The sequence below is a fragment of the Eptesicus fuscus genome, chromosome 10 (assembly GCF_027574615.1).
Source record: "Eptesicus fuscus isolate TK198812 chromosome 10, DD_ASM_mEF_20220401, whole genome shotgun sequence".
NCBI classification, from domain to species: domain Eukaryota; kingdom Metazoa; phylum Chordata; class Mammalia; order Chiroptera; family Vespertilionidae; genus Eptesicus; species Eptesicus fuscus.
Window position 1 is genome coordinate 94,395,445 of NC_072482.1, and position 26,929 is coordinate 94,422,373.

Consider the following 26,929-nt stretch of genomic DNA (forward strand, 5'->3'; position numbering starts at 1 on the left):
CAGCTCTCTCAGAAGGCACATCGCAGGCGGCAGGTGGCAGGTGGCAGGTCGCAGGTGGCAGGTCATTGCAGCGGGCCAGGCTCTGCTGCGCCAGTGAGTGCAAGATGCTGCTCAGAGCTCCCGGGTGTGATGTGCTGGCCACTGGCTCATGGAGTTAGTGTCTCGATGCTGTTGTGTGACTAAATCAAGACAGACTAGGTAGAGAGGGTAAGAGTACATTTTTATCGTGCAAAATTGCAAACACAGACAAGAGTAGAGTAAATACGATAGTGAGCCCTCATTTACCCATCACCCAGTTTTAACAATTATCGCAATATTTTGCTATTTTTCTTTTTATTCCTTTTCTTTAGAATCCACTTTCTATTCAAATTTCCCCATTTGTCTCTCAGATGTCGTTTTCATTATCACATTGGAATCAGGATCCAAGGTAGCCACGTTGCTATGGCTGCTCTGCCTTAGGTCAATTCTTGGCGTTCTTCGTTCCTCGAACTTCTTGAAGTCCCACTGTGAAACCGGAGGCCAGAGCAGCACAGAGTGTTTGCTGTATCATGAGCTGGAGGTGCTGAACTCCTCAGAGATGAACTCAATGCATGCGCCCCTCGTGACGTTTGGGAAATTAGCACAAAATTGGAGACCTTTGCTCTTCCCAACCCTTCCCCGTTCACTCTGTCCGTTTTCCCGCAGCATCCGTACACTGATTGTTCCTTCACCTTCTGATGGCTGATTTCGGGCGCCCTGTAAATGTGTTCACTTTCCTTCTTGGGCAACGTCTCTTCATCGTGGCTTCACACGCCAACGTCCAAAAGAAATGGGTCCCGACCCCTAGGCCATCTGCTCTGGTCAGGTCAGGCCCGGTGGGCTGGGCAGGAAACGTTTTCCTTCTGTTCGTGCTGAGAACGAAGCTTCTGGAATCGCTCTGTGCCTTGCCTCACAGGGCAAGAAGCAGGGAGGCCATCTGTCTGCAAAGATCTTCTGTATGTTGACTGGAACTGGGCCCTCGGCAGGGGCTCCGTCCTCATCTAAACCAGCAGTGAGGCTCTGCCCCGAGCCTGCTCCCCACCAGCTCCGCCGTCCCAGGGCCTGTGCCACAGGCCACACGGCACAGCCAGGTCCACCTCATGGAGCTCTTAGCACTTTTGTTTCAAAGCAAGGAGGGCAAACCATGCCACTGTTTGCCACGAGGACTTATTATGAAGCTACAAATGAGGCTCTCTTAACAGGCCACAGTGAAAAAGTTCCACGAGGAAAGGCCGGGACCTTCCAGAGAGGCTTCAAGTGGCTGTCAAGTGGCTGAGGCGACAAATGGCAAAGCATCTGGCTTAGGCGCCACTTGACGCAATTATTAAAATAATCCCAGGCTCTGGTTTTTGTTTGTTGATTTGTTTTTCTTTAAAAGACGAGTTTTACCACATTCCCATCTGGTCCCTTCCCTCCACAAACACCTGAAGGACCCACGGCCTCCACCACCTGCTGTTCGTGGCCCGCGTGTACGGTCCTCTAACTACAGGGCCCCCATGCCAGCACGCTGACTGGCCAGCGAGAAGACACAACACAAGAGCTTTTCAGTTCCTTGCTAATTAATTCATGCTGGTCTACAGTCTGTCTCTGAAAGTGTTCATGAAAAACTGAACTCATTTCAAAATAAGCCAGTCACAAAAGGACAAACACTGTATGGTTCCACTCAGGTGCAGTATGTAAAGTCAAAATCGTAGACACAGAGAGCAGAAGGCGGTTGCCAGAGGCTGGAGGACAGAGAATTCGTGTTTAAGGGTGTGGAGTTTTGCAAGAGGAGAAAGTTCTAGGGATCTATTGCACAACGATGTGAATATACACTACTGAGATGTACACTTAAATGGGTAGGATGGGCCTGGCCAGTGTTGCTCAGTGGTTGAGCATCAACCCATGAACCAAGAGGTCACTGGTTCAATTCCCAGTCAGGGCAGATCAGTGTTCCTCTCTCATCTACACTGAATGGCCAGATTATTAAGATCTCTGAACACATAATAATCTGGCCACTCAGTGTACTTCTCTTGAGTACCTCATTTATTTGATATCAGAGATACTATAAATCGTGCACCTGATCAGTGTTCCCCTTTGCACTGGCTGATAGAAAGCTGAGGGCAAATAGGTGGTTGATCTCCAGCAAAAGTCTAGAATACTTTTGGTACCCATTTGAGATACAAATACACTGAGTGGCCAGACTATTATGCTTTCAGAGATCATCATAATCTGGCCACTCAGTGTATGTTTCTAACTCTCTTTCCCTCTCCCTTCCTCTCTAAAATAATCAATAAAAAATATTTTTTTAAATTTTTAATGGGTAAGATGATAAATTTAATGTCGTGTGTTTTTGCCACAATATAAATAGATATGTAAATAGATAAATAAATAAAAACTTAGTTCAAGCAATCTCACTTGATTTGGCCCTGAACCAAAAATAAATACCTTCTACAGTTTTGCACTTCTCATCTTTCCACTACTCTTCTTTTTTTTGTAAATGGAGAAACTGAATATTTCCCCTTTAACTTCTATGTCACCAAAGTCCGTTGACGATTTTGGTATTGTTGGGTTTTTTAAATCTATGCTGGAGCTCAGAGAAGGCATTCTTTTGGAATATAAACCACTTACTTGTAAGCAATATTAATTATTCTTTCCCAGAGATTTTCATTTTACTAATCAAGAGGGAACAGAGTTGAATTTTTAGCACTTATCAAATTCTATCTCTAAAAGAAAATCCCATTTTGGAATCTTCAGGAGTTTCTACAAGCACAATCAGAAGGGCCTGAGCCAGAAATGTTGTCCAAAGTCTCCATAGCTTCCTGCGTGCTGACCAGATGTCCCCACAATGCCAGCTTCCACATTAACCCTTTGCACTTGCTTCCTTTTTTCTCGATTCCTGCTACCGATGCTAACCATGTCGAGTCACACTCGACATCCGAGTGCAAAAGGTTAATCTACAAATGTTTTCCAATGGCTGATCCTCGGGTCTACTGGAAAGTGAGCCTACAAAACGCCCACTTGGCAGTGGTGGGGGAGCCCCATGGGGCAGGGCCCTCTAGCTCCTACTGAAGATTCTTAATATGCTTCAAGCAAGTGGGTCTCCTGGACCAAAGGGAGGGGCCCGGGGCTGCCAACAGGGATAGAAACATCGCTGAGCCGAGACTGACCCCAGTGCCAGTCAAGAAGGAGCCAGCTGAGGATTCTCAACTCTCCCTGCCCAGCAAGATCACCCGGAGAGCTTTTGGAAAAGGGACGCCCAGGACCAACTGAATCAAAATCGCTGTAAGATGGAGCCCAGGCATCCGACTCTATTTTTTAAAACGTCCTGGAGATTCCAACGCACAGTGAGTCTAGAACCGTGGCCTGTAGCACTCTGATGCTCTTCACGGGGTGTAAGGCAACGCCCCAACTCCTCTCTTCCTAGGGAAAATGCCAAGCTTTTTCGGTGTCCTACGGCTTCTCTATGCAAAGTGCAATCCTCCTCCAGCATCTGCGTCACCGGGAGCTAGAGAGAAATGCAGGATCTTGGGCCCGCCCACACCTCCTAAAGGAAAAGCTGCATTTAACAAGATCCCAAGCGATTCCTCTGCACATTAAGGCGGGAGAAGCCCTCTACATGCCGTTTTATGGTGCCATTTTTATATTTCGAGTTCTTTCTCGGGATCTCTGAAAATAAAGGATGCTATTTGAAATATGGTTGCCTGTCTTAAGTATGCTCGCCAAGGGCTGTCACTCCCAGATAAAGCAATTTCCATTTCCATTTCTGCTGTCACACTGACATAACAGCGTCAAGTTGAGAAAAGCTGTTTCCTCTGAAGTTGAACTCTGTCCCTTGGCCCAGATGGTTCTCTAGGCCTCTGCGCTATTTCTCAATCAGAAACAGAAGAAACCCCACCCTCACATGGTCCCAAAGGCCAAGAGAGAAGAGTGATGTGTATGTGGGGGTGTCAAAGCATTATCACATCTCCTTTAAAATTTCATTTTCCCTTCACATCCAGATCTAGCCCAGAAAATAATTTATATTGAAGTTTCTTAAAGTTTCCAATTAAAAAATCTTGGAAAGTAGTTGACCTATATTTACTGTAACCATACTTTCCAAAAAAAAAAATTCCAGACACAAGCTCTGATAAGCCTCTGTGTACTTACCACACTATTTAAAAATAAAGTGTGTTGCTTTTTTCCTGCTTAAAAATAACCCATGTTCATTTTAGAGAGCCAGGGAAGGTCAAAGAAGAAACAAACCGTCTGCAGACCCACCATCAGAAATAACCTCTATTAACCCTTTGACCCATATTTCCCTTCACTTTCTATCTATAGCCTAAGATAATTTTTATTGAGGAATACACTGTATATATAATTTTGCATCCTGAATTTTCCAATTAAAGTTATGTCACAAGCATTTTGTTACATCACTGAAGATTCTGGGTAAACCTTACTTTTTCATGGCTGTATAATAGTCTATCTTTGCAAACACCATAATTATTTTTACCCACTATAGATATCATTGAAAATTTAGATTAGCTTCATTTTTTTTGCTATTATTAAAAATACTGTGACAAACATTCATATAAATATATCTTTGTTCACACTTCTGGAAATTTCCATAGCATATCCAAGAAGCAGAACTATTGCATGATGGGATAAAATCTTTTTAAATCTCTCCATAAACATCACCAACATTTTAATGGAAACATTTACCAACTTGTACTTACTACCTGTTCCTGACAGTACCCATGAGAAAATACTTTAAATCAGTACTATTCCAGATAATTTGGAAATTTGTAAAAACATATTTATTGAGCACTTACTATGTGCCAGACACTTTGCTAAGTGCTTTCTACGTACTGTCACTCCTTACAAAGCGCCATGAGGAAGGACAAGATGTTATAGTTCCCATCTGACACACACAGAAAGCTGGGTGACTAGACCAAATTATTCAGCCAGCCATTGTAGAGCTGAAGTTATGGGGGAGCGCATTCACTCCCCCACAGTGTGTGTTTTCGGACTCCAATGACCGTGCCCTCCGGAGGCTTCCGCAGCGAGGCTCCCGGGCAGAGCCTGGAGAGGATCAGTGAGCCGCGGGAGAGGTCCTATCCACTGTGCAGCCCGAGGACAGTCAGCTGCCCGGGCGGAGATCCCTGTGCATGAGGCCAGGACAGCCCTGGGCAACGCTATGTTCTCAGCCATTCTGGCGAGTGTGGGAAGGGCGAAGGGAAAGGACACCATGGCGAGCCAGGGCTGAGTGGTCATTTCCGAGCGCACGTGAGACTCCAGAAGCCCCTGGACAGAGTGTGGGATTCATGGAAGGAGAGCGAAGTACTGGGGCCTCCGAAGCTCTATAGTGGGCGCTGAGGCCGGGGCAATCCTATTGAACCCAAGGCCATCCTGACCTAAAGAAAGGGAACTTCCATTTTGCCTTTTCAGGTGAGTGGGGTGACTCAAGACACCCCACCTCTGCACATTTTGCAGGCTGTTCATGCCGAGAACAAAACTTCTGGAATCTCTGGCTGGACTCTGCTGTCTTTTAACAAGCAACTTGTTGTATAGGTTTCTTTAAAATAAAATAAAATCCTGACGATGATTATCAAAATGGAGAACACCAAGTGTAAAAGCTATACTATAATTTGTGTGTTCTGGGATTTCAAATACAAGGCCCATAGGCCCTAAGTGATCCTTGTGTGAAATTCTCTGGGTTGTGAGCCTCCTAAAACTGTATATACACTTTGGTGACTATATGAAGATACATGAATTTTCTTTGGTGCACTCTCCTAAGATTCTCAAAGGGATGTTTAAAAAGAATTACTGAGAACCGTTAATTTTTGACACAAAGGTTTTAAAATCTAAATGGATGAGAATCAAACTTAACTTCACAGTGTGCAAAGCAAAATTTGTGATAAATAATTACATTTACAACGTTAGCACTTTCTGTTTTGAGAAGTGCCATTATCAAGACACAATATCCTAGCTAAATACTTAGTTTGGTTAACCATAAACAGAGTGTAACAAGTTAACTTCCCAATGATTAGTTCTTGCTGGTGATAGGTTATCACCTCCGTCTTTTAACCACTCTGCACAGTAGAGACTTCGAACTGCAGTTTTGGGATAAAGAGCCTGAGACTCAGAGAGTTAAGTAACATGTTAAGCCCTTTGGCTGGTAAAGCGAGAGCCAAGCTTTTAACACAGGCCTAGTGGGTTCTGAAGTCTGTGGGTTTCCAACAAGGCAAACCGCTATATTTTGAAATTTATAATCTGTTTTCCGAAATCAGAATGTTCAGTTTAAGTTTTTCCTTTAACGGGGGGTGGTTAAACTAGAATGTTTTATAGCAGCAATTATGTTTACCAGCTGTATCATGAGTGACTTTAAAGTATTAGCAGTCCTGACACGGTAAGGCCATCGCGATGCATTTTCTCTGACTTTCTCCGAGCAGTGAGTCAGTGCAGCCTGAAATGCTGCTGGAACCCAGTCCCGAGCTTCCCGGGACACTCCCTCTGGGGCCAACGAAGCAGCCTAATGTCCCCGTGAGAACTTTGAGTCCAGAATGGCAAGCTCTGCTCTGCCAACGGCGTCACCAAGAGAACTGGGGGAGGTGTGAGTACCCGTTACCTCTTTCACAGAATGGGAGTCCTCCACCAACCTCTCACTGGGCCGTGCGGGGCAACAGAATTAGGGCCGAAGTCTCCCAGTGGCAGATGGCTTTGAAAGAACATATACAACTGCATGTGTGTGTCACAAAGGGGAGGTTCCCTAGGGGGAAATGCCGGGGAGAGAAGGAGACACTACCTACAGCTTTAAAACAGAGCGTGTTCAAAATGGGAAAACGCACGGCAGTGGTTCTCTCAACCGCACAGCCGTGCTCCGGGGCGTGTGTTCGGTGTGCAGCCACAGGTCGTCGTGAGGCCCCAAGGTAATCCCTCATGATTCATGACTACACGGCACCATCACCATTTCCAAGTCGTTGGGAAGCATTAATCCCCAGAAGCAGCGATTTTCTCTTTTAGCAAGAGGAAGAAAGGAAGTGGGGGGGCTTGGCTCGGAGGGCAGGTCTAAGAATGTCCCAGCACACACGGGCTCCGGAGAAATGTCTTGATGGAGATGTTGGAAAGCACAGCTCGCTCTACCTTCGCCAATCACAGTTTCCAGCACAGCTTCCAAAAACCTATCTGTGTGTTTGCTGGCAGATCCCCTTCTAAGTTATTGGATTCTAGCACACTCAGCTCAAATATCAGCTTGTGTCCTTATAACTGAGTCACCAACATCGCAGACTGCCCAAGTGGCCTCTCGCCTCCTCTCACCGTGTCACTGTGTGGGGACAGCCTCGCGTGAGCCCAGGCGAGGGCCGGCTTGCCTTGGCGTGCCCCGCTCCTTAGCAAACTTCCTTCTTCACACACAAATGGAACTGTGGACATTTGCTTGCCAATGACAACTCTTACCCATGTTGATTTACCCTGGAGAAATGTCATTTCTAAATCATCACCGAAAGTCTAGCCAGTGTTCTCAATGGAGGGATAGCGCCCCCTAGGGAGCACTTTGGAAATCTGTGGGACCTTCCCTGATAATTACGAAGATTGGGCGTCTCGGCATTTCGTGAGTCAAGGCCAGGAACATGAGACAATTTTGTTCAACTTTTCAATGTCCCACCAAACAGTTACGTAGGTGAGAAACTCGTCTATAGTTTTCTGAGCCTGGAACTCAACTCCATTTTTACATATAAATAGAAAGTACTTTGCACAGTTTTAGAAGATACTGAATTTTCCAAGAATGCAGCCATTGTGTAAGCCAGAGGGAAAATTGTACATTGTGTCTTCTAAGTGTTACCAAGGAGTGTTCATCATTTCAAAAACTTATGGCATCAACAGCAACCCAGCTCACACCACAGCAGTCTCCAATCCAACACGGTGTGTCTGATTAGAGGCCACATTCAAGATGGTGTTGGCTAAGCCCTAATCAGTCCTCTTGTGTGGTTGTGCCTAAGCACTTGCATATTGAAAAGAAAGCTGTTATTTTATTATAAATGCTTTTCTTTTTCCTTTATCACCCAGGCACTATACTGATTTTTAAAAATTAACCTCTGTAGGTGAGTGACATAACCTAGGAATATGATAATAAACATATTTGTTTTTTAAAAGAGTCTTTGATTTGAATCAGATTTAAACACTAGAGTAAACCATGAAAACTCCTTAGGTTAAGTGTTAAACTAACTAAATGGTTTTTAAGGATTTTTAGATAGAATGTGAAATTAACTATTTCTGTTTCATGGTGCCCTATAAGGGGCAATGTTATTATGAGTTTCTAATATTCAATCATAGGTACCCCTGAAATAACATGGGAAGTTTTAAAAAATTAACAATATCTGAACCCATACCCTGACCAATGAAATCAAAATCTATCAAATGCATGTACTGAAACCCTAAGACAATCCCTCAGAGGAGTGATTCTCCATCCTGAGCACATATTAGGAGGTACCCCTAAATGTGGCAGCAACCCCAATAAGAACATCTAAGTGGCACCCAGGCCACATTATTTTCTTAATATTTCCCAGGTGATTCTAATGTGACCATGGTATGGAAGAGTGACTAGGGGTTCTGAGAAGGTGAGGTGTCAGTCAATGAAGGCTACCCACTCTAGAACTAACTCCTCAGGCTTTGTGTCTAAGCTATACCACTTACTTCTCTGTGCCTCAGTTTCCTCCCCTGTCAAATGAGGGTCACAACAGCATCTGCCTCAGGGGATGTAGGAATTAAATTAATACATGGAAGGCCCATGTGACGGCACCAGTTGCCTTTTTGTACTCAGTTCTCACCCAGTGAGAATTGGATAAATATTAGAAAAACACTCAGCATAATCCCATTCCTTTGAAGCATCATTCAATCGTCGCATCTTATTAACACCTGTTTCTAAAGTGATAGAATATTCTGATTTAAAACTGCTTCAAGGTGGCAAACAACCATTCTTCAAATTTTCACTTCTTTTAATCCCACTCATGATTCAGTCAAAATAAGACATTGTTAAGTCAGGTCTCCTGTGTTCTACATTATTCAACAGTTTGCCACAGTCTAAGGCCAAGGGTAGAGGCTGGAGTCAACCCCAGAAAGAGCCGGGGAGAAGGAAGTATCCCACAGTCATTTTAAAGTAAGCATCAATATTCTCAAGCACAGTTTTCCGTGTGCAGTATGCTTTGAGAGTATGTCTCAATGTATGTGAGGTATGAGCAAAAATTTAGATCTTCATGACAATAGAGAGGTTAAAGAAATGAGACGGCAGGGAGCTGAGGACGCAGGGACTACAGGATGACTCTGAAAGGAGAACATTTCATCAGAGCTCAGATGGTTGACTACACAAAGGAAATTCGCCTGAGCAGCTGTCCGGCGAGCTCCACGCATGCACAGACACTTTAGTATTATTTTCCTGGCACTCAGCAATTCATTCCCCAGATCTGAGCACATCATCTCCATCCTAATGGACGCTGTGGCCACACTGAACCGGGAGAGGAAGACGAGCCAGGCTCCTCGCGAATGGCACACCATAATCGGAACAGTAATTCGCATCTCTTCTTCCCTTCTTCTGTTTTAATTCACAGCGGTGTATATGTACAATTTTGTGTGTATACAGTTTTATAACTTGAGTGATCTACACCTTCTAAGATGTAAGGAGAGTCAGTCTGCGTTCTACCAAAGAGGTAAGCATGACTCCCCAGAGAATGACAAGGTAGCAAGCTCGCCCAGTCCTCCAGCACCCCCACCCATTCTGGGGACGGTGTAGCTGCCATTTTCCTACATACTTGACTTTCCCTTATAATGTGACTCAATTTCTTCTAGAATAGGAGTTAGCAAACTTTTCCTTTAAAGCTCAAGACAGTAAATATTTTAGGCTCTGTGGGCTGTCTCTGTCTCACAGTCTTTCTTTTCCTTCTTTCTTTAATTTAAAAATTATTTCTAGCTCCAGGGATGTACAAAAACAAAAGCTAGATTTGGCTTGTGGCCTGTCGTTTGCCAACCCAGCTCTTAACGGATCTAATAAATGAGTGCCCAGGACTCACTCAGTGCTAAGGTTTGTATTCCTGGGCGGGGCAGAATATGGGGCTGGATGGGGAGTAAGAAGAAGGTGGAGTCGGGAAGGACAACTAGCAGGGCAGGGACAATTTCCAGACCCTTAATCCAGAGGGGCAAATCCGCTTACATCTTACTTTAAAGGTGTCAGCTTCTTTATTTTTATTTGGACTTAAAGAAGGGTGAGAGGAAAGAGAGTTGGGGGAGAATTTTCCACGTATATGAAATAGCCTTGGAAGACAGAAATAAGATCTCTTGGAGAAAAAGGCAGGCACACTGCCCACTGTAAAAGACGTGGGTTCTCTAAGCTCGGGATCCTCTCCTGTAATGCAAACCACTGCAGGCACGGTGTCACTGGCCCTCCTGGCAGTGCCCTGGAGAACTGGGCTCAGGACCTGTGCAAAAACACGCGGACAGTCTGGCTATGCTGTGCTGAGGGTAGTAACTGTCCTATGTCTCTGACCAGGTCTTGTGTCTTTCTGGGCCTGGACCTTGACCAAAGGAGCCTGCAGAGAAAGGACCCGCAAGCCAGGAAGTCATCGCTCAAAGCACGCTGTGGCCTCCTCAGAGGGTCGTGTACTGATGAAAGCAGCTGCATACACCGCTCAGGCTGTCCGCGCGAAGAGTCAGAAGACTGCGAGACGTTTGAGAGCAGTGACTGTTTGTTCACTTTTGTGTCTGATTCCGAATCTAGAACAATGCCTGGCACATTATGGATATTCAGTGAATGTGAAAGGAAGGGAGAGAGGGAGGGAGGGGGAAAGCAAGGGGGGAGGGAGAGAGGGAAGGTGAGCAGGAGGAACTCACTTTAGATCTTGTATAAACATTGTCATAAAGATTTTCTGTGACTTTTCAATTTTTCCAAACAGAAATAAGACATTTCTAGTTCTGTCACTTTAAAGCAGGGGTGGGAAACCTTTTTTCAGCCAAGGGCCATTTGGATCTTTATAATATCACTGGAGGGCCAAACACAATTATCAGCTTAAAAACTAGGCTGCTGTATTTGGTCAAACATTTAACTAACTCACTCCAATGCCTGGGCAGAGCAGATGAAATAATTTCGCAGGCCTTACACAACCTGCGGGCCAGACGTTCCTCACCCCTGCTTTAAAGTAAAGGATAATCTTATCTATGACTCCTTACCCACAGCTTGAGGAGAAAATCCAGGAGTAAACTAAAGCAATGAAGATTGAAAAAAAGAACAAGGTTGGAGGGATCACAACACCAGATATCTAACTATACTACAAGGCCATTGCCATCAGAACAGCCTGGCACCGGCATTAAGACCATGGAACAAAACAGAGCACCCAGAAATCAGCCCATGTCTCTATGCTCAATTAATATTTGACAAAGGAGGCAAGAACATACAATGGAGTCAAGACAGTCTCTTCAATAATGGTGTTGGGAATATTGGGCAGTTACATGCAAAAAAAATGAAACTAGACCACCAACTTACACCATACACAAGAATTAACTCACAAATGGATAAAAGACTTAAATGTAAATCACGAAACCATAAAAATCCTAGAAGAAAACATAGGCAGTAAAATCTCAGACACCTCCCGTGGCAATATTTTTGCCACTATATCTCCTAGGGCAAGGGAAACAAAGGAAAAAATAAACAAATGAGACTAAATCAAACTAAAAAGCTTCTGCACAGAAAAGGAAACCACCAACAAAAATGAAAAGCGAACCCACTGTATGGGAGAACATATTCACCATAGATGTATCTGATAAGGGGTTAAATTCCAAAATATATAAAGAACTTACACAACTCAACACTAGAACACCATGAAGACAAACAATCCAATTTAAAAATGGGCAAAGGACCTGAGTAGACACTTCCCCAACGAGGACATACAGATGACCAAGAGACATATGAAAAAATGCTCAATGCCACTAATCATCCGAGAGATGCAAATTAAAACGACAATGAGATATCACCTCACACCTGTCAGAATGGCTGCCATCAATAAATCAACCAACAACTAGAGCTGGTGAGGATGTGGAGAAAAGGGAACCCTCGTGCACTGCTGGTGGGAATGCTTGAGGCAGTCATCCAGGCTTGATGAGACTGAGGTCTTCACCATGGCTGTGACAATGAGAACAAGCAGATCCAAATGGCGTTGGAGGGCACCAAGCTGTGGTCGTGATAACAGAGTAGAGTTTCCCCGTGCAACACCTTTGTTGGCTGCAGCCCTTTTTATAGCCATGATGGGTATAGCAGCCTCAGTACTAAACCAGGCGCTCCCAGGACAGGACTCAGCCACAAAGCATGTCAGAAAGCCAAGGGCATTGATTGAGACTCAGGGGATCCATAAATTAACCCAAAGAAGAGACTTTGCCTATCTTTTCCAAAAAGGAAATTAAGCAACTCAGCTACCAAGTCACCAGCAAGTCCCACATTCTCCAAATAAAAGGGCAACTGTGAATCCAGCGGAAGCCCCAGGGTCCGTCCCCCGGAGGCCCGGGGCTGGAGCGGAAGCATCTGGTGTCCAGGGAAAGCGGACCCACTGAGAGTTAAGGGCTGGAGGGGTGCCAGGATAGCAGGAGCCGAGATGTGTCCAAGTCTGGAGAAACTTCACAGCTCATTAGACGACAGCCTATGTTTTCTAACCACCTACACAAACATTTGTGGATTTTTCCCTGTGATCTAGGCTGATGATAAGCTTTGGGGAAATTTATAAAGTAGCAGTCTTACAAACTTCCTTTGTACCAATCTTTCCTTTAATTACGATCCCTGACATTAATTATTAGGAATATAAGAGTGAGTCCCTTGAACAGTGAATCCCTTAGGGCCTTTTTAAAAGAAAAATTTATACAGAACCCTGCTGTTCCATGGCATAGCATACCATTATCCATCAGTAACTCCAGGACCTCCAAAGAAAACATGAGTGGCTAACAAAAAGAGTTCGACCTACAGCAGAAGTAAGTTAGTTAGTTCTTTGGCCTCCCAGCAACCAATTTCAAAGTATAAACACTTCATTTTCTGCACTGTGAGGCATGGGGAGTAACCTGAGCCGGTCAGGATAGGCTGTATGTCATGCTGCAGTAACAAAAGACCCAAACACCTGAGGGGCTTAAACAAAGGTTCGTTTCTTTTTCATGTTCCGTGTCTAACACAGACGAGCAGGGGGCTCCACTCACTACAGCCACTCAGTGGTCATGCTAAGAGACCAGCCACCATCTCCAATCTCTGACTGTCAGAGAGAAGATGTGTGGAAATTACCTCACAGTCTCTTAATGCTTCTACCTAGAAATAACACATAATTCCCCACTCACATTTCATCAGCCAAAGTAAGTTATGTGGCCACACTCACTCTAAGCAGACAGGGAAGTGAAATCCTACCACGTACTCAGAATGGGAGAGAACCAGAAATACCTGGTGAAAAGCACTAATGACAAACACAGTGCCCACCTTTGGAGACAGTCTAAACACTAAACCATCAGGGACTAATTGTAAATGAAAAAGGAGTTGAGAAAAGAGCCTAAAATAGTTGAGAAGATTTCACAGAAAAGCCAGATCAAGCTTGGTCTTCAGGAAGGAGCAAGAATTGGATAATCTCTGAGGAAGTCATAAGATACAAAATGGGGATGGCATTGGCAGTGACTCCAAGGGCATCATGTACACGGCATTCACAAAGATAATGAGGAAACTGGCTGGGAGTGTGCCACATTACCAGAACTCTCTTTCCCTAAACAGCTGTTGTATGACTTGGCATCCCTGAGGTACACAGTAGAATAAAAAATATAGTCTAATCTGACCCATAGAATACTGGGAAAATATGTCATTATGCTTGATTATGCTTCGCTAGTACATAATAAAAAGGAGCACAACCAACAAATGTGGACATTTGGGAACATACGGCCCAACCTCCTCCCACTCTGCACGCTCCCATCATCACAGCAACAGGTTATAGGCTGTGAGGGCGCACGGTAGTTCGGACATTTATCACGAGCGGAAAAACGGGGAGAGTTTTCTAGTTTCTTCTTCAAATACTCATCTCTTCTTATTGGTCTCAGGACCCACCAGTGTGTAGTCTGACAATCCTAGGTGACCTTTGTACACACACACTCTCAGAAACAAGTGTGCTGCCTAAATCTGTTCCCTTACCATTCCTAGCACACATTCACCAAATTAATTAACTCTTAGTAGCAAACAGAAGAAAGGCAAAGAATGACATCAATAGTTATTTCACTATAACTTTGTGATTTGATCACAAAGCAAAGCTACAAATAGGAAGTGCAGAAAACCACCAGAAATTTCTAACTCTAGACTAGAAACTGCAGTTATAAATAATTGAAAAATAGCATAGTGAAAACCCTGGTTTGTAAAGGTTAATCTGAAAGTAGCATACAGGTGGACTGAAGAAACGAGTCACAGAGACCTCATGGAGAGATGCTATATTCATTTAGACATGGACACAAGAAGAGAAATTGGAGAGCCTTATGTAAAAAAATAGAGAGGTAGAGAGAGAGCAGATTTAAAGAATGAAGGTAAGTGAAAGACGACTCAAGGCTTTCCAACCTGCAAAAGGTCCTCTTAACCATGAGCGGATGTGGAATAAGGCAGGGGCCCCTAGTCCTGGATGACAATAAAGAGATTCTCGCCCTAGCAGGTTTGGCTCAGTGGCTAAAGCGTTGGCCTGCGGACTAAAGGGTCCCGGGTTCAATTCTGGTCAAGGGCACGTACCTTGGTTGCAGGCTCCTCCCTGGCCCAGGCCCTGATTGAGGCATGTGCAGGAGGCAACCAATCGATGTGTTTCTCTCACATCGATATTTCTCTCTGTCTTTCCCCTTCTTCCACTCTCTCTAAAAATCAATGGGAAAATACCCTCGGGTGAGGATTAACAAAATAAAAAGAGAAAGATTCTTACAGAAACAGAGCACACCTGGGGTAAGGAGTCATTTTGGAATGCAGGCTGCTCAGTGTTTACCCATTGTTTTTACACATTTCACAAAATAAAAATATCTTCATTGAGTACAATTATAAATGTCCATAAATACACACAGAGGCCTGGTGCACAGATTTGTGCGTCCGCAGGCCGACGCTTTAGCCACTGAGCCAAACCTGCTAGGGCGAGAATCTCTTTATTGTCATCCAGGACTAGGGGCCCCTGCCTTATTCCACATCCGCTCATGGTTAAGAGGACCTTTTGCAGGTTGGAAAGCCTTGAGTCGTCTTTCACTTACCTTCATTCTTTAAATCTGCTCTCTCTCTACCTCTCTATTTTTTTACATAAGGCTCTCCAATTTCTCTTCTTGTGTCCATGTCTAATTTGTGCACCAGTGGAGTCCCGGACTGGGGAGGGACTGAGAGAGGGCTCCAGGGTGTGTCCAGCCCAGTCCCAATCGACCTGACCCCAGCAGCAAGCTAACCTACCAGTCATAGCATCTGCCCCCTGGTGGTCAGTGCATGTCATAGCTACTGGTCGAACGGTCTAATGGTCGTATGGTCGCTTTGGCTTTTATATATATATAGATAATTTAAGATATTTACTTTATTGCATAGAAAAATTGTTCAGGGCAAGTTTTTCTGAGTGATGAAAACGTGAACATCCGGGGCACCTTTGAGGAGTAACACAGAAGCACAGTGCTAGTCACTCACCCAGAAACAAGGTCAGAGGCCACATCAGGAAGTTAGGTGGGCAGAACACAGACTGAGAGCGGTGGGAGCTGCTTATCGCCGGTGAGTGTTCATTTGATAATGACCTCCAATGCACCCGGAGGCTTCCATGGACATGAATGCACCCAGGAGTGGCACTGAGGGCCAGGGTGCGCTCCGCTAAATGTGGCATGGGAGATGCAAAGATACAGACTCCTGGCCCCTGCACAGAGTGCTTCAGGTCCAGCGGGAGAGGGAGACTGTTGGTGAGCACTCACCAGCCAGGTGATGCCCGGCGTACACACAGGCAGGAGAACAAGGATGAAACAACAAGCAAAGAGCGATCATCTTGGCCCCGGGGAAAATGAGGATGGCATCAGGAGGGAAGGTCATTTGTGAGCAGAACTCTGAAGGAAAAATAGATTTGACTGCAGTCCGGTGTTAAACTCTCATTGTGATTCACTTGATCCAATGGAGGAGCCTTTGGTAACACCCCCTCAGATTTGTCATTGTAGGGACCAACGAAAGAGCCAGTGAACTTTTTTTGTTGGATAAAACAGCAAAATAATTCTTATTTTGGAAGACTAATGAACATCGGATCATTATACAATGAGAATATTAAACCAATATTACCTAATTATCTACATATCTGTAGAGCCTTCCAGATCGGGGGGTGGCGCCTTTGATACTCCTTGATCCAGGCAATACTTGTGTTGCTGAGACTTGTATTTATCAAGTTTTCAAACTGAGAACAGTCACTATGTAAAGGAAGTTAGAAGCCCTTTACTGACAGGAAGAATGTGACGATAGTTCTAAAAATTACAGCACCCCCTCCTCAGGTTACCTTTGCTTTTTCCTTGGGTTATATTAACACCAGGTATTGCAACTTCATCATTTGCTCCACCTTCCCCGCCCTTATCTTCGGGGTATCTCTAAAGACTAGACTGGTTACATCTTACTCACTGCCTTTACGCTTAAATAGGACTTCTCCTCCTCAACTAGTGGGTTGGACATCTACTTCTCAATGTTAACCTTCTATAGTTGGTTCCAACACGGAATACTTTAGAGTTAAACAAGTTTGGCCTCGGGACAGTCTGAAATCTGCTCTAGAAGGAAAAGGCACAAAAATAAACGAGACAGTACATTCTATTTCTGGGTTCAGCTCGCTGAAAACTGTTTAAGTCTTACTCTGACATTTACAGAGCAATTCCAAGAATGCTTAATAGAACAGGCTTTGAATGTCTTTCTTCATCTGCAGTGCCCGTTTACACATCACTAGTGTATAATTATAGTTCAGTGCTAATGCTAAAAATTTGGCAAAGGAGGTAAACTTCTGTGGGCTCAATCGAGCTGAGCTATCCAGGGAAACAGCCCGGGGGGAGTAAGAGGTCGGGCTCCACCGAAAGTGCTCAGACCCGCTCCCTCTATGGAGCTGGGTCCCCGATAAATGGACTTTATACTAATTGTCATATGCATGGACCCTGGGTCCGTGCAGAAGCAGATGCAAATCTTTCCTGAAGGAACAGCCCCTCCTGAACTCTCGCGATTCCCCAATAGGAAGATCATCAAATTCGAGCTCACAACCGAAGACCGGATTTGCAAGGAAAACATGGTCACGAGTATAAATTAATAGAAACACAAAAACATGTTTAGGACCCCATCCAAAAACTTCAGATATTAAAAATTTGTCTGATGAAGTGTATCTGTATTAAATGTTTGAAAGAATTAAATATAAAATCACTAAAATGAAAAAGCAGCAAAAGACTATTAAAAATGACCAGACAGAAATTGTCGGCGTCCATAGGTTATGCATTACCTTTCCAGAGTAGGTCCCGGGAGAGAGCTGGTTCTTGGGGGAGGTTCCCTCCCAACATCTCTCTCCGGTGTCCCTACAGTACCTTAAAATAACTCTTTTCCTGGACTTTGACCTTACTGCCAGGTTGCTCTCTCTATTTGGTCAGCACCTAGTATATAACTTTGAGATGAATAAGGTTTCAAAAGGGAAAGAAGAAAGAGAGGAAGGAGGGAAGCAAGGAGTGAAGGCTGCATTAGCCTGTCTGACTTATTCGTCAGGCCATCCAACTTGCAGGTCTGGTCTTGCCTTGCAGAAAGACTTGTACATCCCATGAACCCAGGGTCTACTAGAAACCCCAGGCGCCTATGCACTGTTCCTCAGATGTAGTTAACAGTTCCAATTACCCACCCATGAAGCAAGAGCCCTGAGCACTAGTGCACATCGGTTTCCCTGCCTTCATCTCTCCTCTGAAAAAAGGCTGCCCCTGGGAGCTGGCTGGGTGGGTGGAAAAGAAAATGGGCTCTGTCATCATGTTACCCTCCACTTTCCTGTGGCAAAGCCCTAAGAAATGACGGCGGACCGTCACACAGAAACGCTGACTCCTAAATCACTGGATGCCAGGAGTCTAGCAGCAGGTTCCTACATTGGGGTCTCCATCTGCCAACTCTGGGAGAGGGAAAGCAATGGGAGGGTCATTTAGCCAAAAGCACCTGCAGACTTTTTTTTGGTCTATCCACCCACAAACAGCATTGAATATCTACTTGTCTCCAACAGTGCCCTGAGCGCCATAAAGGAGTTGGAAGAAGAAGACATGGCCCTCGCTCAAAGCCTGTCTGGGAGGTTGGCTGGTATATCAGTCAGGAAAACTAAGCCATGTTTCAGGGATAAGGGACTCCCTGGGAATTAGGCCTTACAGAAATGTGGGAGACACTAAAGAGGTGCCGGCTCAGAAGGCCAAGTGGGAATGTCACCTAGAGCACCTGAGACCAGCTCTGGTAGGGAAGCGAGAGCTTGCAGGGAAGCTGAGCAGCCACCGCAGGCGGCCCAGGTGAGATGGAGAGGTGTCAAGGAAGCCGGCCCTTCATAGCTTCCACCTTTCTGGGTCCAGAACCTGGCGGTGGGCTTGGAAATGCTATTAGTCAACTGGGCCAGCAGCCGGGAAGATGTGCTGGACACAGAATGAAGGAGACCCAGGTCAGCTGGGCAGCTCTGCATCTGTCTGTCCCCAGACATGGCAACAATGAACTTCTGAGAGTAACGGCCACGGCTTCACCCCTGCCTTCCAAATCTCATGCCAACCTCTTTTGCCAATTCCAACCCAGGGAAGAGATTCAAGGAACCATAGCTCCCAGCTTGACCAAGTTGGCCCAGGACAGTCTAGCACAGCTGGCAATCGAGGATAGCCCCTGAGTGAAGAGCGTGGCTTGAAGAAGACAGAGAGGAGAGAAGGCAGGGGGAGTTTATGGAAAGCTTCATGGAGGAGGCACAGCGTTCACTGAGCCTCAAAGGAAGAATATGATTTTGAGGATGGGGAAAGGAATGAGCAAATATTTCGGTGTTTGTCCAAAGTGTATACAGCTTTCACAGAACACTGACAGGAACTGGGATGTGGTGTGGGGACAGAGAGACATGAAGAGCCTTGTCCTAGGTTTGACTCTGACCTTGGGAAAGACTGAACCAAGGTCTTGCTGACCACACCCAACGACTGGCCTCAAGTGGAGTAACAGGTCTGTACAATGGCCTCTGCTTTCTATCACTGTTTCTGTGTCTCCTTAGAAACCATCTGGCATGACTGCTCAAGAACAGAAGCCTGCTTTGAGAAGAATAAATTCTGTCTGGTTGCTTTTTAAGGGCAAATTTTAAAGTAAAGACAGCTTTGAAAACAAGTAGAGTTTTGCTCTCCACCAACCCCAGTGAGACGCCTGTCCGAACCAGTGCCCAGTAGCCGGACTGTAGGTCTGATGAGCTCATAGCACCTGGCACAGAGCAAGTAGCTCAGGAAGGAGATGCAGGACTGAGAGCTTCCACTGCAACAGGAGGAAAAGGAGCGACCACCCCCGGGTTCTGCCAGGGTCAGAAGCTGCAGTGGTGGTCAGGGAGCCTCGGGGGGCGGGCTGCAGAAAAGGTTCTCAGAGAGAAAGGAGTTCAGAAAAAGAGGAGGTGGCAGTCAATGAAGAATAGGCTCCCCAAAGAAGAACTCTAACCCTCAACAAATAAAGTCATCCCTGTGGCAATGTGTCCTGACAGCTCAGGGCCTTTGAGTTAGGAAGCTCTTCCCGATAGCTAACATGGCGCTAACATGGCGCTAAGATGGAGCTAACATGCAGTGCAGGAGCACAGAAGGACTCCTCTTGTTCCCATCCTGCTCTAAACTGTATCTCTTCATTCATGTGAAGACTGAAAGTAAGAGTTGTCTTGGAGTTTCCATAGAAACATCACAAGATTTACCTATCTTTTCATTATTTTTTAAAATTTATCTTTATTGTTTAAAGTATTACAGATATCCTCCTTTTTCCCCACATTGACCCTCTCCACCCTGCACGCCCCACCCCCCAGGCCTTCACTGCACTACTGTCTGTGTCCTTGAGTTATGCATATATGCATATAAGTTCTTTGGTTAATCTCTTCTCACCCCCATCTCCCACCCCCACCTCCCCTCTGAGGTTTGTTAGTCTGTTCCAACTCTGGATCTATTTTGTTCATTTGTTTATTTTGTTCACTAGATTCCACATATGAGTGAGATCATGTGATACTTGCCTTTCTCTGACTGGCTTATTTTACTTAGCATAATACTCTCCAGATCCCTCCATGCTGTCTCAAGGGTAAGAGTTCCTTCTTTTTCACTGTTGCATAGTATTCCATGATGTAAATGTACCACAGCTTTTTTTAACCACTCATCTACTGATGGGCACTTGGGCTGTTTCAGATCTTAGCTATTTAAATTGTTCTGCTATGAACATAGGGGTGCATATATGCACCTCTTTTCATTATTTTTAAGTCTTTTCCTCTAGATCAGTGTTCTCAACCTTTCTAATGCCGTGACCCTTTAATACAGTTCCTCAAGTTGTGGTGACCCCCAACCATAAAATTATTTTCGTTGCTACTTCATATCTATAATTTTGCTACTGTTAATGAATTATAATGTAAATATCTGTGTTTTCCGTTGGTCTTAGGTTCTACAGCAGCGGTTCTCGTGAATTAGAAAGGTTGAGAACCACTGCTCTAGATCTTCAACATTTCAATAGCTTGCTTCAACTATGGCACACAACACTGAGAGAAGATTCTTCATCTGCTCCTCACCTCCACCTGCAGCAGAAATTGCAAGAAACCTCTGTTTTTGGAACAAGGAACTTCAACTTCTTAACCTATGTTCTACATGTTAATGTCCCACATTAGACCTGGAAGGCACTCCAGCAGCCAACTCCCCAGCTCCTCTGCCCTTATTTCCTGAGGAATAAAAAGACCCATGATGATCACAAAAGAAGTTACTGAATAGCACTCAAGGGTCCTGACCCCAAGAAGGTTATATTTTGAATGAGCTGCTCAGTCCCTCTCATGCAGTCCCCTCATGCGGTCAGTGGTATCTCCTTTCCCTTCTTTGGGTCAGCACTAGTGTTCCCAGGAGATTATTCTTTATTTTTCACAACATTATTCACAGTAAGCTCTGACTTGAGAATGACTTTGAGACATAACAACTTAAGATTTAAAGTACTATTAGTAGAGTCTGTTGACCTTAAACAGACAGACAGACAGATATTTCTCCAGTAAAATGGGTTTATTTAGAAACAACAAAGAGTTATTATTTGTGACATGCAGTCCCATGGTGAACCACACACAAGTCCACAGAAACTCTGATGCTCTTTTAGGGCTTGGGAGGGTCTGTTGTAAACAAAGATTCCATTGGAGGAACTGAAAGTTCCAAGTATAGTGACTTCTCATTGGCTGAGCTATGGCAGCCTCCCATTGGCTGAGCTGTTACTAGGCAAGGAGGAATCTTCCCTTCCTCCTGCAGAGGTTGGCTAGCATCACTTCCTGTTGGAGATGCAGGTACCTCTCTTCATGGCGGGGGTCCGACCTGTGCTTGAAAGTCACATGCCTGAAAGTTCTCTCTTCCAGCCTCCCGGCTCCATTTTAAATGAGGCTTCTGTTTATTAGTTTTCACAAGTCTAACCAAATAGTGCTTTTTCCAGTTCTCTTTGTGGAAACGAAGTTTTCACTATTTCCCACTCTAAATATTTCATTTTTGGAGCTCAGTCCAACAAGGGAACGTTGGCGCTGTGTGTTAAGAGGTGTGCCTGCACACACACTGGGGCAAGCTGAGTATCTCTGGTGAGGACTCTATAGGTCAGCGGGATGTCATTTGGTTGAGGAAGAGGGATTCGCAATAGCCACAGAAAATGAATAAATTATTTCACCACTGCAAAAGGAATGCGTAGATTCTTTGCCACAAGGTAAGGCAAAAGAATTATAAAACGGGTATGGAAGGGAGACAGGATCCATATTTAATAATAATACTGTTGAGAAGCAAAATTAATCTAACATAAGCAGCCTGAAATATTTTCGTATGCAATGACAAAAATGAAAATTATTGGCCCCTATAATTCCTTGGGGATTATTTGTCTGTGAGCAGCATATGAAGAAACCTTTGGAACTGAATCCATATAACAGAAAACATCTGTTTGGGCATCTTTCAATTGTAATGTGTTACCGGCGGGGAAAAACTGAAATTTAGCAAGAGCAGTCTGACATGTAAACTGGCCATTTCTGACTTAAACATTTCATAGGCTTCCTTGGCAGAAACAGTCATGCTGATCCTTTGAATTTGTCTCTTTGTCTTCTGTAATTCTTAAAAACATTTGTCTTCCCATCTTCTTATGTGGTACGTAAGGTAACCAGACGTATAAACAGAGAATAATTGCGAGGCCAGGATTAAAAACATTTCCCTATTAATATGTAATAAGGGAAGAAATGGAACAACCTAGTTGGACATAGCTGGAAAGTCTTAGTCATACAATTAAGTCACCAATTTTAATTTTTCAGGTGGAGGGTTGGAAGATGGGGAAATACTGCGTCTTCCATCGTTTACAAGTCTGTGATCCCGCACTGCCTCCAGAGGCTGTGCTCTCTCCTTCCATGCTCCCAGCCATGTTCTCACCCCAACCCAGGCACTCAACTCCATTCACTTAGGATCCACAGAAACTAGACTTCTCCCTGAAGTCTTTCTAAACTCACCAATGATGAAGCATCATGCAGGTAACACAGAACACTGTGACTTGTCCTCTCTCTCAAAATGCTCTCGTGTTTGGGCAGTTGTTTCATCTTCTTCTGCACCCCATTTGCCGATTTGACATTAGCCTTTCACCCCTTAAATACTGGCATTTCCTAGAGCTATGCCCTTTGTCCCAGCTCCACCCCAGGATGTGTCCAACCTGCCCCTCCTGCTCCATCCCCAAGGTCATTGCCGTGGTTCCGCCTTCATCCTACCTGCCTGAATGGCAGCATCTGCCTCCTCACTGCCTTTCCTGCTCCAGGCTGCATCCTGGCCCCACCCGCCTTCTAATCATTCCCCAAAATGCAGCCAGGACCATCAGTCTGTCCGGAAAATCTGTTGCATCACTTCTTCCCTGCCTTAAATCCTCCAGTGGCTCCCCTGGACTGTCAGACAGAGCCCAACTACCTCAGCTTAGCCTTCCAATCGGGGCTTTCCGGCCAGGCTTGCCTCTCATCCTGCCATTCCCCTCAGCCACCTTTCACTCGCCTCTATCCTTGGCACAGGCTGGCCTGGCTCCCGTGGATGCCCCTAACCCTTCAGCACTTCCCAACTCTCTCTCATCCTTTAAACCTCAGCCTACGTGTCCCCTTTGTCCAATAGTGACATTTGTTCCTTCTTTAAGTTTTTATTGATCAGTCTCACCCATGGTTTATCAATTTTTCTTTTAAAAAACACAACTCTTGACTTCGTTGATCTTCTCTAGTCTGTTTTTATCTCAGTATTTTATACTCTTGTTTTTGTTATTCCCTTTCCTCCACTTTCTTACCTTTTGTTTTGCTTTTTCCTTCCTAGTTTGAGATGAACAGTTCTCTGTGCTTTTCCAGCTTACATACTTTCCTAACAGAGTCAGGTGAAGATTTCCATTGAAGCATTGCTTTTATCACATCCCATGTGTTTGGAAAATAATACTTTTGTTGTGTGTGTTTTTTTATCTGTGGATTATTTAGATATTTTCCTTCATTTTTGGACATATGGTGATTTCCCAGTTCTGACATTACATATTCTATCATTTTAACCTTTGAAATTATTGAGACTGGTATTTGTTTTTGTATCTTTTCAATGTACACTTGAAAACTAGGTACATTCTCATGTTATCCCTTAGTGTTTCAGGTTTTTAATTAAGTGCTTAAGATCATATTTTTTTTTAATATTTGTAGAAATACTTTGAAGCCTAAGATGTTGTTATTTTTCTTTAGATTTTATTTTCATTTGCTTCTGCTGAGTCCTGGGGTAGTATCAATCCACTATCCTTTATTCCAGCTTCAGGACATGAGATTTTCTTGGTCACCCAGATGACCCAGAACTGGGCCACAGTTCGTGCAAGAGCTGTTTTACTCCTGTGGAAGAAAAATGGGCCACATGCCAGCCTGGCCAGCTCAGGGAAGGCCTGGAAACTCAAAGACCTAAAGTAACCACAAAGGATGGTCTGAAATTAAAACTTTAACTAAAAGCAGTTTATGGTGGGTAGTCACATCCCAGGCCGGTATGTTCCCTGACAAAGGCCAATCTTTACCTTAACGGAGCCTGTTGTCTTTTTGCATCTACGATAACATATAGTTGGAATGTCAAAGTAATTTTCCTTTTTCCAGACCCCTCAAAGCACAGGCACCCCTCTGTGAAGACCACAAACCCCCTCATTGTTATTGAGTTAATTGTTGACTGTTAACTACCCTGCACCCACCTATGTAAAAGAAGCATGTGTCTATCATTTTACTTTTTATCCAATCCCCGCTTTGCTTTCTCCCACCTCCCTAGTCTATCACCAGTGGAGTTCATGTAACCCACTTACATCTCCTCTTTTGATTGTAATGTACAAAACAAGGTTAAAAAAACGCCATTCTCCAGAGCAATATCCCAATATGTTGAGATTCTGCTTCTCGGCAATTATCGACAGTTTGGCTCAAATAAACTCACAAAAATTCTTTACAGGTTTGAATGTTTTTACATTAACACTTCCATTTCACCCTGATCTTCAGGGTAAGCAGCTCTGCTGAATCGGAAGCCAAAGCACAGGAAGTGTCTCTGGCTGGCCCCACGCTCCCACCTCATGTCCCCTGGTCCACAGGACTGGGAAGGGGCTGCTCATTCTCTGACCATGTATTTCAGGTTTTCAGTTGCCCTGTGGTAAAAGCGCATGTTCCCAAATGGAACCTCATTTTCCCAGATTCTCATCTTCTCCTGAATCTTAATCCAACGGTTCCTCAGTATTGTATTACCAGTAGCTCTTTGATGCTTTTGAGGAACTTTTAAAGTGTCACTTAATTTGTTGGTGGTTATTTTCAGTGAGATGACTGGTCTGAGTTACCCCATCACTATTACCAAAAGAAAGAATCTTGTGACACGTTCGTGCGGTGTTCGTCATCTTTACATCACTGCGGCGAAGTATCTTTGGCTGCTCCCTATCTTTCCTATGGCTGGGAAAACCCACTTACTTGCTAAACATTTGCCTTGTTGCACCTTTGAGATTTCCTGTTTTATTGACTCGTGCACGTGGGTTAGTCACTCAGTGAAACGTGTCAACGGTCTGTGACAGAGCCGGCACGGGTACTGTAACTCTGTGGTAACCCAGAGAGCTAGATGCAGTGACTGGCCCGGTGCTGGACACAGTCCGCTCTGCCAGGCAATGTGCGCCCCCCTCCCCCGCCTCGTCTCACTCTTTTTCCACAGCCCCTAGTCCTCCTCAGGGACATGTGCCCCGTCACTCTCCCTCTGCCCCTCTCTCGCTCAGTGCTCCTCTGTTCATGCCCCATCCAACCAGTTCATCTGTAAATGGCTTTAGAATCCATTCTCACTTTTTCATGTTTTCCATCCTAAAAAACCAAAAGTAATTTTTTCCTGTAAGAATTCAAATGACTCTTAATTTCTTTTTTTTTTTTTTTAAAGAAAGGCCCAACTGCATTGAACTAAGAGAGGGTTTGAGAAATGATGTTAAATGAGTGATCCATCACGCTGACACTAACTGGGAGGGCCTCCAAAGCACACAGAAGAGTAAATACCTCTTAGAAAGAGGATTTTTCATGTTTAAAATCATAATAATCATGTTCCCCGTGTACTCTCTGTTGCGGCTTCCAGTGCCAGGCTGAAACAATTAAGCTTCACACTCAATACCGAAGTATGTTGGGAACCGCCGTGCTAACCTGTCTTTGTCGATGGCTCTGTAGCCAGGCTGGCCCCGGTGGAGAAGAGGCAGCGCTGCGGTGGGAACTGCTCCGCTTCTCGCCTCCTCACCGCTCACCTCCCTCCCAGAGGAACATGTGAAACGCCATCCACGGGAAACACACACACAGCAAAGCCCACAAGATTGGGATCATTAAAGTAAAACCCAAAACAAAACCCCTACATTCCTCCCTTTTTAAATATCTTCAAAAGAACCAACAACAACCTTCAATCCCACAAACTACCACAGTATTTCCTTCCCAAGAAAAGCAAACATGGTTTCATTAAGAAATCCTAAAGTCCATGGTGAAGAAGAAGTCAGGTGCCTTCCCTCAATAGAGACACATACATGTAAATAATGAAGCAAAACAGTGAATTTCAAAGGACATTCATGTCCCCCAAATTTCCACCAGCTTCCCCCCAATGCCACCTCCCCAGCCAATACCCCCTTCCCCGGTCAATAGACAACCTACACTAGCTGTCTGCTATGGAGACGTGTATGTGGGGAGAGGGGAGAGCAATATAGCAGATGGGTGAAGGTGAGAGAGAAATCTTTTGTACTCTTCTTGCAACTTCTGTCTATAAGTCAGAAATCATTTCAAAAAAAGAAAGTAAAAACAAAGTCAAAAGCAACAACAATGCATCCTGAGGCTTCACTTCCCATTCGTGAGCGGGATAAACACCAATCTCCACTCTGGCGCCTTTTAAAAGAAGTCACCACAACAGCACCCGCTCCCCAGGCGAGTTACCATGATCACCTGCGTTAGGGGCCTCTTCTCAGTCCTTCTTCCCAATCGTCCTTCCGAAGCCGCGTCTTGTTGCCCTCAGACTGGGGGTTCTCCAAGCCTCTGCCAGGACAGGTTAACCACCCGTCTCTTTAGATAAGAGCTCTGCAGAGAGAAGAGGTTGAGAATTAACGTTATTTTGTTAAAGCGAACATTTACTGATAGCTCATGAGAAGATCAGGTGTGCGTTAGCAAATGTGGAAGGTGGTGAAGGAGAGACGAAATCCTTTGCACTTTTCTGTCACTAATGTTTAGTGGGTACATGTCGG

General features: G+C 44.6%; 1 long non-coding RNA gene across 1 annotated transcript in view; it reads right to left on the minus strand.

Annotated features, from left to right (window-relative positions):
* Positions 1 to 26,721, minus strand: part of LOC129150574 (uncharacterized) — a 66,311-nt gene extending 39,590 nt beyond the window's left edge. The window contains exon 1 of the long non-coding RNA XR_008557279.1: positions 26,634 to 26,721. This is a non-coding gene — a long non-coding RNA (uncharacterized LOC129150574). The remainder of the gene's footprint in view (positions 1 to 26,633) is intronic.
* Positions 26,722 to 26,929: the final 208 nt, after the last annotated feature.